Genomic DNA, 12,187 nt, shown 5'->3' on the forward strand with positions numbered 1-12,187 from the left:
TCAGGCTGGAGCATATACCGTGGAAGAAACTTTGTTCATGAGGGTCACCTCTCATTGAGGGTTTGGTTAGGTTGATTAGGTTTGAGTCTAAAAATTAGACCTGAACCATACCTAGGATGGGATGGAGGACAAACATGATACTCTGACTCATCCCATTGTCACTCACTTATTAGTTTGTACGCTATTCAATAATTTTGTTAAGAATAATGATATCTTTTTGGTCGAAAGTATTATTGATTATCTAATTTTTTTCATTATATATACATAATTAACAATATATGTATTATTTCATATCTCAAATTACATATCCATAATAATAAGTAAAATATCCTGAAAATTTTATCTAAAAAGGGTATTCATTATATTTAATCAAGTCTTAAAGTCAGATTCAGGTTCAAAAGTTGACATGGTCGACACTTAAAGTCAATTTAGCTTCAAGTTTAGGGCACATCCATGTTCATAAAATATGATTTATCCAATATTTAGGATCAGATAAGGGATAAACCTTACCCGACACATATTCACCTCTCCCCTACCATGTTTTTTTTTTTTTTAAGCAAGGTGCAATAGCACCGAAATATATAGATGAAAGAAGATACAAACAATTAATGGGAAACAATATTAATGGGAAAGTGAAAATAATATGGGAAACAATATTTTCTCTCTTAATAATTAATGGTTCACTCAAATTAATTACAAGCAACACAAACTCTTTCTTTCCCCCTCTATCACCCTTTAATTTATATGGGAGGGATTCACTTACTAAACTTAATCCATATTCTAGTTATTCATTCTTGAGAAATCTAATGGTTTAGATCTATTCACTAATTTTAATCATTAGATTTTTCAAGAATGAATGACTAAGATGTAGAGTAAGTTTTTTTCTATTTAGTCTTGGAGTATGTGAATCACTTCCCAATTTATATACATACCATACAAATATGAAATAGGATGGTGAATGTAATTAAACTAAAATTCTAGGGAGTATCACTATAATTTAGTCTAATAAAGATACATCGACTTTTATACTATTTAAATTTGGATCTATAATATATCATATTTTGTGAAATTCTTGTGTGAGATTAAACAAAATTGTATATCTTCTTCTCTATGATGAGTGTCATTATCACATTATCACATGTATTTGTTTTTAAAATAAATGATAGTTCATAAGTGTCCATAAATTCAAACAAAAAATCAATTATTCAATCTTAATATACTTTATTTTATCATTAATACTTAAATTAGTTGTTCACGATATAAGATTAGAATCAAGAAATGATTTAAATGAAAATAATATATGAATTTCCCTTTTGTTATCGAGATGTATTAGAGATGATTAAAGATATGATAGACAACTCAAAATTAAATAAAAATTGGTATTTATACAAAAATAATGAGTAATATTATAAATGATTAAGTAAGAGTCAATATTTGTTATTCTATAGGGCCAATACCTTTTGAAAATATTTAATTAATTAAGCAATAGCAATTATACTGAATCCCCTTGGATTTTAACTTACTTATATTTATTGTTCATTTTTATTTAAAAAATTACACTGTATCTCATACAGTATAGTCAGTATAATTAGGAGTGATTTTTACATGTAAAAAAAGAGTGGATGATTTGCATAATTTGACTAAATCTCAGTGGATGTCAATGTAATTTATTCTTCAGTTTACTACAAGAGGGGTCACATATTTAAGGTTAAAGATTAATACACTGAGTAAACTCACTGAGTAAATTCATTGAGAAGTATCACATGTCAAGGTTGGGGTGTAACAACAATCATTCCTATGAACTCTCGTATAACTTTGCATCTCATATGATATCTTCGATTAAATTCGATCTTATGTGTGTAACCCTATATGTTCTTGTTGTATTAACATTAATATTAAAATCTCATTTTAATATCACAAACGATAAGTGTATCCAAAAATACATCAATATTACCCAAGTTTTTTTTTCTCGATGGTAAGAGAGGGTTAAACCCAACCCGACAGAAGCAACAACAAAAGGAAAACAGACCTAAACTCCTCTACAATATACAGTAGAAGTATTATCAAACAGTAAACTAACTCTACAGAAACTAGGGACAAACTTAAAGACATGAATGTTCCAACTTAAACTCAGCGCATGCTTAGCAAGATCATCAGCCACTCTATTAGCTTCCCATAAAACATGAGTCTAAGTTGTTGGAATTTCTGATAATTTATGGGTCACAAATATAATTCTATAATTGTGTTATGGCCATTATGTAATTAGCCAAAATATAAAATGATCTTAAGTAATTAATTTGGTGGTTAAGGGTATACGTGTCATGAAATAATAATAAGTGTAGATACCTTCAGGCAATTTCTGATTTGATGAAGGGACTGAATCAGAATTATTGCAACTAAAGTAGTAACCACTACGAGGTTACTTTTATGGGTTATGGTCCCCATTTGTAGAGCAACAGGTTTTCAAGTGTAAAGGTGGAGGAGAATAAGGTAGGATGAGAATAGTGTTATCCAGAATAGGATAACACTATCCACTCATCCATAAGGGCTTATAAGGCATAAGGATAAGCCTCCTCCAACTAACCTCAAAGCAACACTTTTCAGAAACTAAGGTATTCTCTCATTCCCCTCTAGAGAGAACTAAAGGAAAACCATTCGGCGCTCTATCATCTGGAAGATCATCTCACCCTCATACCTTCGAGATTCCGGAAATGGCTCAACAAGGTATGTTCTTCTTCTTCACCATGAACTCATTTGGGGTTTCTTCGGTCTGGACCATGGATGTTCCATTCGGGTGTATGTATGGGCATACACATTAGGTTGTGGGAACAAAGCCATGGTCATAAGGACTTCCGCATTCACTCTATGGATTTCGGATGGAGAAGGAATTTCTCCAACAAGTGGTATCAGAGCCACCCCAAATTGATTCATGGGTGAAATTAGGTTTTCATGTTCTTCCCCAAATCTGGTTTGATTTAGGGTTTTGGTGTTTTGTTTCTGTTATGAATCGATTATGAAAATATTTCATATGAATATAGAAAGATTTAATCATAAATGTTTGATGTTTCTGGTTTAATCTTGAATTTTGGGTGATTTTGGGAGAAGAGCGATGCAGAAATCACACTTTTCATGTTCTGCTGTAGCGCTCTCGCTCAGGCGAGAGCTGAACATAAGCATTGGCTTCAATGGCGCTCAAGCGAAATCTCGCTCGGGCGACATAAGGCTCGCTCAAGCGAGAAGGAAACATAGGCAAATAGCCTTCAATTGGGCTCAAGCGAGATTTGGCTCGCCCGAGCGAAAAAAAAAACTTTTTTTTTGTTTTTATTTTTTGGGACTTCATTATCTTTGTGCATTGATTTTAATTGTTATTTGGATGTCCATTAAGGCTGTCTGTTATTTCAAATGAGCCAAATGAAGTGAAATGTCGCCAAAGTGACCTCTTTCATGGATATAACTCATGAGGAATAATAGATGTAAGTGTGTATGGTCATTCATGCGGATATTAGCCCAAAGGAAAGTTAATATTTGGCCGAATACCATATACACCTGTGATGATAAACATGTCATAATTCTAAAGTTTTATACATGTGACTGAATCCAAAGAGGGATTCGTCAGTTGACATGTCTTATTATGAATGTTTGATCATTACAACAAGAGTACCACTTGCACTTGATATCATTGTCCAAAGACTTGATATTGATGGTACATTAGGTATATTGATTTGGATAAACCATTGTTTTAAGCACATTGATAATTTTTGGTTGTGAGTATATTTTAATATTTTGTCTTTTGTTTCAATCAGCTACATCAATTGCTTCTATATCTGCAAATTTGAATTCGGTTCCGGTCCTTAATGGTGAAAATTTTAAGGATTGGAAAGAGAACATGGAAATTGTTCTTGGCTGCATGGATCTGGACTATGCACTAAGGGTAGAGCAACCTCCTCCTTTGGAATCTAGTTCCTCTGAAGAGAGGAAGGATTATGAGAAGTGGGATCGCTCTAATCGCATGAGTCTAATGATCGAGCGCGACATTCCAGAAGTCTTTAGGGGTACTATCTCGAATGAGATAAACAGTGCCAAAGATTTCCTTGCTGAGATTGAAAAGCGCTTTGCAAAGAGCGATAAGGCGGAAACAAGTACTCTGTTACAGAACTTGATTTCCATGAGGTATCAAGGCAAGGGAAACATAAGGGAATACATTATGGGAATGTCCAACATCGTTTCAAAACTTAAGGCCCTTCAGCTTGAGATGTCGGAAGACTTACTCATTCACTTGGTCTTACTTTCTCTTCCTGCACAATTCAGTCAGTTTAAGATTTCTTATAACTGTCAAAGGGAGAAATGGACTCTTAATGAGCTCATTTCATTTTGTGTGCAAGAAGAGGAAAGATTGAAGCGAGAGAGGACTGAAAGTGCCCATTATGTTACTACCTCTAAAGACAAGGGCAAAAGGAAAAAAGCCCAAGAATGAAGCTACTAAGGGTCCAGTGCAAAAGAAACGGAAGCATGATGATGTCTGTTTCTTTTGCAAAGCAACTGGACATCAAAAGAAGAAATGTGTAAAGTATCACGCCTGGCGTGCTAAGAAAGGTACATTTCTTGCTTTGGGTTGTTCTGAGGTCAATTTAACTTTAGTACCTGGAAACACCTGGTGGTTAGACTCCGGTTCAACTTCTAACATCAGTGTTTCAATGCAGGGTTGCCTGAGCTACCGAAAGCCTAATCATGTTGAAAGATACATATATGTTGGCAATGGGAAATCGGTAGAAGTGGAAGCTATAGGGCATTTTAGGTTGTTATTATGTACTGGTTTCTATTTGGATTTGAAAGACACTTTTGTTGTACCGTCTTTTAGACGGAATTTGATTTCTGTTTCATATTTGGACAAATTTGGTTATTGTTGTTCATTTGGAAACAATTCGGTTCAATTGTCTTTAAATTCAAATGTTATTGGAACTGGTTCACTTATGTTGAATGACAACCTTTATATGCTGAATATCATAACTGATTATAGCGAAACCCTGAATGTGGAATCACGTGGTACTAAGCGTAAGATTGAAAATAATAATTCAGGTGCATTATGGCACAAGCGCCTAGGTCACATTTCTCAAAAGAGAATTGAGCGTCTTGTGTCAGATGGGATTTTGGATTCCATTGACTTCACAAACCTTAATGTTTGTGTTAAATGCACTTTCTAATTCATGAAAAGTCCCAATCGGTAGACGTGTTCAAAACTTTTAAGGCTGAAGTTGAAAATCAACTCAGCAAAAGGATTAAGTGCATCAGATCTGACCGTGATGGTGAATACTATGGTAGATATGACGGTTTATGTGAACAATGTCCAGGGCCTTTTGCCAAATACCTAGAGGAATGTGGTATAGTCCTACAGTACACCATGCCAGGATCGCCTAGCATGAATGGTGTGTCTGAAAGACGAAACCGGACTCTTAAGGACATGGTAAGGAGTATGATTTGTCAATCTACCTTACCAGAGTCACTCTGGGGAGAGGCACTTAAGACAACAGCTTATATTCTTAATAGGGTACCAACTAAGGCAACTGCTAAAACACCTTATGAGCATTGGACTGGGCGAAAGCCAAGTCTGAAGCATTTTCATGTGTGGGGATGTCCAGCTGAGGCAAGGCCTTATAGGCCTTATGAAAAGAAATTGGACTCCCGTACAGTAAGCAGTTACTTTATTGGTTACTCAAGGGACTATAAATTTTATGATCCAAGTTTGAAATCCATATTTGAGACAGGTACAGCCGCGTTCCTTGAGGATATTGAGTTTGAGGGGGAAAATAAGGTTAGAAACTTTGTCTTAGAGGAAGAATTCGTATCTATTCCAGACGCGATTCATATGGTTGCTTTTGATGAAGCAAATTGGGAACCTCCTTGTAAACACCCAATTTTGACCGGGGTGAAAATTGCAAAACAAAAAAGGGGGGAAAAATTTGAAATTCAAATGTTGTGACAACTGGGCTTTGTCCCTAGCCCAACCAGTAACCCTAATCCCCACCCCTATTTAATCTTAACTTAGAAACTACCCTAGTCTAATTTGAAAATTGAGCGAAAGAGGCAAAAGAGGAGAGAGCAAGAATAGGAAAAGAGGAGAAGAGGAGAGGATAGAGAAGCAGAACCTTGCCTGCATTACTTCCAAGTGCTCTTCTAGGTACATTTTTATCATTTTTCTCCACTGCTTGTAATATTGCTGTATAAATTTAGTGTTTTGTTGGTGCATTTTCTGTTTGCAGTCGTGAAAGAGGGGTTGGACGGTACCGGCTCCGCCTAAAGCCACCGTCACAGCCCCACCGTAGTAACTAGAGAACCGGACAACAGCCATGGAGGGCCACTTGTCTCAGCCGCGCCCATAGTGGGCTGGTTGCACCGGCGCCGCCCTGAACGGGCGGTGGTGCGCCGTCGTGGCTGGCTGTCAAGTGGCAGCAGCCGCCACACCTTCCCCCTTTGTCCCTCCTTAAATCCCTAAATTTTAAAAACCCTAAACCCCCAAATTGAATTTTAAAAACCCTAAACCCCAAATGGATTTTTACCCCAAATGGATTTTTAAAAAAAAAACCTAAACCCCAAATTGATTTTAACCCTAAATCCCTAATTTAAAAAAAAAACCCTAAATCCCCCAATTTCAATCCCTAATTTCTTATTTTGTTTTATTTTATTTTCTGTTTTATTTTTATTTTCATTTTTTATTTAATTGTTTTATTTTATTATTCTGTTTTTTTATTTCGTTTTTTTATTTTATTATTCTGTTTTTATTTATTTATTTAAATTCATTTTTTTATTTTTATCTATTTATTCATTTATTCATTTGTTATTATAATTTTTTAAAGCAATGTGAGGTAATCCACTATAGACCTAGTGTCTTGTCGCGTTACCTAACCCACTATAGACCTAGTGTCTTGTCGCGTTACCTTATGTTGTAAATTTATTTCAATTAGTTTTTTAAAGCAATGTGAGGTAATCCACTATAGACCTAGTGTCTTGTCGCGTTAATTGTCAATTTATTTCAATTAGTTTTTTAAAGCAATGTGAGGTAACCCACTATAGACCCAGTGTCTTGTCGCGTTACCTTATGTTGTAAATTTATTTCAATTAGTTTTTTAAACCGATGTGAGGTAACCCACTATAGACCCAGTGTCTTGTCGCGTTACCTTATGTTGTAAATTTATTTCAATTAGTTTTTTAAAGCAATATGAGGTAACCCACTATATACCCAGTGTCTTGTCGCGTTACCTTATGTTGTAAATTTATTTCAATTAGTTTTTTTTAACCAATGTGAGGTAACCCACTATAGACCTAGTGTCTTGTCGCGTTACCTTATGTTATAAACTCATTTCAATTAAAGTTTTTTAAAGCGATATGAGGTAACCCACTATAGACCTAGTGTCTTGTCGCGTTACCTTATGTTATAAACTCATTTCAATTAAAGTTTTTTAAAGCGATATGAGGTAACCCACTATAGACCTAGTGTCTTCTCGCGTTACCTTATGTTGTAAATTCATTTTCATATTTTATAATTTTTAAGAGCAATGTCAGGTAACCCACTATAGACTCAATGTCTTGTCGCGTTACCTTATGTTGTAAATTCATTTTTTTTTTTATAATTTTTAAGAGCAATGTGAGGTAACCCACTATAGACTCAATGTCTTGTAGCATTACCTTATGTTGTAAATTCATTTTGATTTTTTATAATTTTTAAGAGCAATGTGAGGTAACCCACTATAGACTAAATGTCTTGTCGCGTTACCTTATGTTGTGAATACATTTTTAATATCACTAATAAAACCTATTTTTGAAAGAACTACGTGGCCTTGATTTCTTTATTGCAGCTAGGGATACGTAGGAGCAATTATTTCTTTTATCTGTCAGACACACAAAAAAATAAAAAATAAATATTTTCTCTCTCTTTATTTTGTTTAAGGATGTGAGGGTAAGATTAAATGTTTTGAATAAATATCCACATAACTGATCTAGGTACCGTTTTTTACGACGGGCGGTATGAGGTGCCTAGCACCTTCCTCATCCGTAACCGACTCCCGAACTCAACTTCTATATTTGAATGAACCAACTATATTTTCAAAAATCGGTTTTTCATGTTTTCCCTCTAAAAAAAACATTGATGGCGACTTCATTGCATTTAATTGCATGTTCTCATCGCATCCATAAAAAGGGTAGCAACAGCATGGCGACTCCACTGCATTTAATTGCATGTTCTCATCGCATCCATAAAAAGGGGTAGCGACAGCATGGCGACTCTGCTGGGGATATGCTGAGAGTCAAGCCTTATAAGATTAATTATGTGGATATTTATTCATTATTTTAATATTTATCATTCCATTTTCTTGTTGTTATTTATTGATTATTATTTGTAAATAATTCTTGTACATAGAATTTGTGTTTTGCCGCTGTGTGCAGGTTCTGGCAGTTATTATTTATTTTTGTTCATCTGCGTTACCAAGGTTTGTGCACTCCCTCACACACTTCACTATCATGCATGGTTACTTTCGGCCGTCTATCAAGCCTATTTACCTATTGTTAGGGGTACATTGGCTTGTCGTCATTGGGCCTTCGTGCACATTTCGATATTGCGCTGATGTACCACTCGGATTGTTATTAGGTATTACGGATATGGCCCCCATGGTGTCTCGTACATCTTCGTGTCATATTTGTGATATCTGGGTCGTCAGCTTTCACTAGTGACGACAGTCCGGGAACCTAGATGAAGTCTAGTACCACCGAAATTCTGCATGTACAGACATTAGAACTCCACCCTAGGGTTTGACCTCTTACACCGAACAAACCTCGTAGGATCAAACACCTTGATGTAAGACACGGGAGTATGCAAATTTTTATTTGTTATTTTATTATTCGGCATAAAGTCGGGAAAACCTCTATCCCGCACTCATAAAGTGACTCACCATCACATGAGCCTAAGTGAATTAAGGTACCATTGCACTTCGGTACTCTTGTGCCACGATGGAAGGCTTACAAAAAAAATCATTTCATAACAAACATGCGCATGTATATCATGCAATCATGCATTTTGTCAAAAAAAATATCACGTCGTTATAACATTTACATGCATATCATGCACTCAAAAAAAAAATACATATATATATATATGCATATGTAAATAACATTAACATGCATACCATAACATTGTATCATTCATTTGAAATACATTTATCAAGCCATGCATGCATTGATTACACGTATGAAAAAAAAACTGACATCGTCATGTACCTTTTTAGGATTTCTTACCAACGATGTCTTGTTCCGTACAACCAGAGGCCATGGATTCTCATTCGAGTGCTAGTAATGTTAAGGGAAAGAAAGGGGTAAAGGCTGATTTCAAGGTAGCCAGACTTGATAGCCTTAGGGTTTTAGCCGAGAAGATTCCCTCTCAAGTTCAAGTTGAGTTCTTGGAAGAATATGGGAGATTGTACGACCTATTGTTCGTGGATGTCAATGCTGCGACCCTCAATGCACTGACTCAATTCTGGAATAGCGACCTAGGTATTTTCGAGCTACCTCATCTAGACACCGTCCCAGTGATAGAAGAGTATAAACAATTACTTTTGGTTCGGAGGGGTCATGGAATCTATATCCTGGGTGGTGAAACTCCCATTGACGCAGTCAAGAAAATTATTGGATTGAACCCTATGGATCAAGTAGAGAGAAGGGGCCATCAGGGTTGGCTACAAAGTGCTTTGGAGCGTCACTTGCAAAAATCAATGGATCAAGGAAATTGGGCAGTTGTCAAGCCTGCCTTGGCCCTCCTCATTTATGGGTTAATGTTGTTCCCTTCCATTCCTAGGTCGGTCGGGTACAAGGCTGTGAAAGTGTTTTACAAGGTATTCAAATGGAAATCTGACCCTGTTCCAGCAATCCTAGGGGATACATTCATCGCCTTATCCAATTGTCATCAGAGGGGGTTCCTTAAGATCTGTTGTTGTGCTCACTTATTGTATGTATGGATGGCCACACATGTGCATGCCATCAAGTATCAGGCCCTCGCCAACCGCGTTTTGATGGATTTCAAAAGCATCACACTGGAGGAAAAGGTAGTGGATCAGTGGAGGGTTACTCTCGAACGTCTTGTGCCAAATGAATATAGGTTGATGTGTTACTGGTGTCCGCAAAAGAGCATGATAACTCGATGCGGTTCTTACAACAACGTTCCACTACTAGGCACCGATGGATGTTTTTTCTACACACTAGAATTGGTCTTGCAGCAACTTGGACGTATGCAGATTAGACCAAGTGACGAACCCAAGAGTATCATACGCCTCTATGAGGAGGATGATAAGTTAATAGGAAAAGTCAAGGAAGCTTGGGACAATCTTGTCGTTGGAGAGGATCAACAACGTGGGGCAACACTAGTCCGAAGCACACCAGAGTACGATAGTTGGAGAACTGCCAGGGTCGGAAGGGTAACCATCTCACCACCTTTGCCAAGAGAGGAGAAATTATCCTCAAGGGAGAAAGAGCTCGAAGGTATCATAGAAACCCTCCGGGAGCAAGTGAACATTGTTGATAGCAAGAGACAAGATATCTAGATCGAAATAATCATAAGGAAAGACCATGAGATTGAGAAGCTGAAAAAGGAGCTGAAAATAGAAAAGGAGGCATTTGTTCCAGCCACTCTTAAAAGGGCCAAAACTGAAGCATCTGTTGAGATCTGTAAGCTTAAAGAAAAATTAGAAGCCCAGAGGCGAGTTATGGAAATAGACTCTCAAAAACAGGTTAAGTTGATAGATGAGTTGAGGGGTTTCAAGAAGGTTGTCCATCTTAGAGATGTGAGGATTGCCGAGCTTGAAAGAGATCTCAGAGCGAGCCAACAACAAACCATTATGGAACAATACCAAGTCTCTCATTTGATGGAACAAGCTTCGCATTTGCAAGAGGCACAACAAAGGATGGATGAGTACCGGAATGCTTTATCCAAAGCTAAGGGCAAAACAAAATGGTACAAGCGAAGGGCGAATGAGCTGGAATCCAAGTACAATACTCCGATTCTCGAACTTGGTTGGAAAGAAGAGGACAAGTAGAAAGAGTTGGAAGAAATCAGGAGGGCCACGGAAGAGATCGAGAGGTGCAAAGATATGTGGAAGCATAAGTCAATATCCCTGCTAGGATACTGGGAGACTGTTAGCTATGATTGTCTCCAAGATTTCAAATATGTGTACAAAGAGAGTGTAAAAGAAGGGGTCAAATTGCCGGCAAAGATCAAGGCTTACTTCAATGACTATCGTAATACAGCCCAATGAGTCAAATATTGGAGGGAATCCATGGGATGGATGAACCCCGAGCAAATGGAGGAGTCAACATTCGTGGAAGAAGATCCAGAGGAAGAAGAATCAGTAGAAGAATCAGAAGAAGAAGAATCGATAGAAGAATCAGAAGAAGAAGATGTTATTATAATTGATGATGATTAGGATGGACTTCTTTTTTAGGAAAAACAATTGTGCGAAAAAAAAGGGAAAAGGGAGAGGAAGAGAAACATTGTAATTCCTCCCTCTACAAAAAAAGGGTGATAAATAAAGTCCATTCTTATTTCATTCGTCTTTAATAGACTTCCTTGTCATTTGATTCTAAATAAAAAAAGAAAAAGAAAAAGAGGGGTGCAAAACTCGAACATCTGGTTATGAAGAACTCAAGAATCAAGATAGCATTACTAGCTCGAGGCTTAGAAAATGCAATCATATTATGGAGCCTTCGTGCTCCTTCTATGGTTATCATTAACCGCAATACGATCTAATGGGGTTATAACCTTAGAAAACGATTGCGGGATGGTCAACAAGTGTTGTGCGGATGATGCATCGTCGGGTAAAAAGGAATTAACATAATATAAATCTTAATGAATGGTTATTTAATGAACGTTTAAAAAATGCAGGTCTTTAGTTAGAAACCATTGCGCAATTTCGGAGGAACAACTCCAATCTAAGCCACTCGTACAACACAAGGTCGCGAGCAAGGATGGATGTCGGAAGAAACGTTGGAGAAGAAATTGATGAGGTTAAGGGAAAGATGGATGAGTTGGCTCAAGCTCAAAACAGGATGGAAGATGCACTGCAAGACATCAAGAGTTGCCTTGCCCTTCTTGCTGCGAACTAAGGGGGGATGAATGGTGGAGATCAAGAAGGGGATGATCCCCCGATTGGGG

The sequence above is a fragment of the Lupinus angustifolius genome, chromosome LG09 (genome assembly GCF_001865875.1).
Source record: "Lupinus angustifolius cultivar Tanjil chromosome LG09, LupAngTanjil_v1.0, whole genome shotgun sequence".
In the NCBI taxonomy this organism is placed as follows: Eukaryota; Viridiplantae; Streptophyta; class Magnoliopsida; order Fabales; family Fabaceae; genus Lupinus; species Lupinus angustifolius.